The 1742-nt window shown below is 44.6% G+C and overlaps 1 protein-coding gene across 1 annotated transcript in view; it reads left to right on the top strand.

The window, feature by feature from the left end:
• SASS6 (SAS-6 centriolar assembly protein) overlaps positions 1-1742 on the top strand; it is a 45565-nt gene that overhangs the window by 23801 nt on the left and 20022 nt on the right. The gene's annotated exons all lie outside the window — the stretch shown is intronic.

Here is a 1742-nt window from a genome sequence, read left to right as displayed (position 1 = left end):
TTGCTCTGTCAGTGTTTCCAGGATTACACTTTCAGCCTTATATGGACTCTTTCTTGTTTTATCTTTTTGGCCTCTTTTCTAGTTTTCCAAGAATGAGGGAACTCCTAAAGTAGTAATGTAAACTTCCCAAAGTATTTTATGAGTACTTTGGGAATTTTACATTATTGGTATTAGGAATTTTTTTTTAAGTTTTATTAATGTAACTCAGTATATCCAAAACATTATTTCAGCAGGTCATCAATACGTAAAATTACTAAGAAGTTATTTACATTCTGTTTTTGTACCGAGTCTTTAAAATCTAGTGTGTATTTTACACTTTCAGCACATCTCAGTTTACACTAGCCACATTTCAAGTGCTCGTGGTAGAAATTTTTTAGTGGTAGAAATTTCTAGAAAACAGTTTTGGAATTTGTTTCAAGTTTTATAATTATTTATTTTCTTTGACCTACAATTGATCATAAGGAAATAATCTGAATTTCTGATACTTGTACAGGTAGTCCCTGAGTTACAAACATCTGCCTGACGTACAACCCATAGTTGCAAACCAACCCCTGTATGTCTTTTCTTGAGGACAAACCCAGAGACCGTTCATAGGTAGAGGCCAAGTGGCATCCCGCCTTGCCTTTGACTTGTCCCACACCAGCTGGCAGTCACTCCTCACACCTACCTGGCCCTCGATCCCACAGTGCCTGCCTAAAACAGCCTGGGAGGCGATGAGTCAATGAAGAAGGGGGAAGACCTTCAATGAGGTGGATTGACACAGTGGCTGCAACGATGGGCTCAAGCATGGCAGGGATTGTGAGGTTGGCACAGGAGTGGGCAGTGTTTCATTCTTTTGTGCATGGGGTTGCTATGAGTAGGAGCTGACTCATTGGCACCTAACAGCAACAACAACTGCAACAACAATAATGTTTTGATGTGTGTTGCCAAGTAGTACCCATTTGTTATTATAAACCATTATCTGTTGCCAGAGCGGGCTAGGCAGTGAGGACTCTGGCCCCCAGGCAGCTGGTGATAGGCCCATGCTCAGCCTTATGCCCTCCTCCTCTTCTGACAGCTGAGATCTCGCCCCTCTTGCACCCAGACTCTTCTTTCCTGCTATCCTCAGGAGCCAACAGCATGGGGCCAGGTATATGGCCAAGGTAAGGCTGGGCTAGACCCAGGGACGGCCAGGATCTGTGATGGGGTCCAGGGTCACTGCTTCAGGTTTGTGCCTACAGCTTCCTGCCAGGTCCAGGGCCCAGTAGCCCCAGACAGAGCCGGCACTGGTTCTAAGGCCATGGTGGAAGCACTGTGCTGCTGTTTGTGTTGCACACCGCTATTGCCTCCTGGGCTCAGTACAAGGTGGATGCAGAGAGTACCTGCCAGCTACTGTGGGATGAGTCGGGTGAGGCAGGATACCACTCGGCCCATTCCCATGCAGAGCCTCTGTGTTTGCACTCAAGGGGGTACATTCAGAGTTGGTTCATAACTACAGGTTGCATGTATGCCAGATGTTCATAACTGAGGGACTGCTTGTACAGTGGTTTGTAATAACAAATGGACACTACTTTGTGATAAATATCAACCATTATTATTAATGATTATTATGTTCAAGATGTTTTTGTGTATCTAGAAATGTTTAATGTTTTTTATGAATAAAAAGTACACTTGTTGTTGTTGTTGTTATGTGCCGTCGAGTCAGCCCTGACTCATAGCGACCCCTCCTTGGGTTTCCGAGGCAGTATCACTACGGAAGTAGG

The sequence above is a fragment of the Orycteropus afer genome, unplaced genomic scaffold, assembly GCF_000298275.1.
Source record: "Orycteropus afer afer isolate SDZICR_OR568_19922 unplaced genomic scaffold, OryAfe1.0 scaffold00033, whole genome shotgun sequence".
NCBI lineage: Eukaryota > Metazoa > Chordata > Mammalia > Tubulidentata > Orycteropodidae > Orycteropus > Orycteropus afer.
The sequence above is the reverse complement of the archived record's forward strand: the minus strand, read 5'-3'. Positions and strand labels throughout refer to the sequence as shown.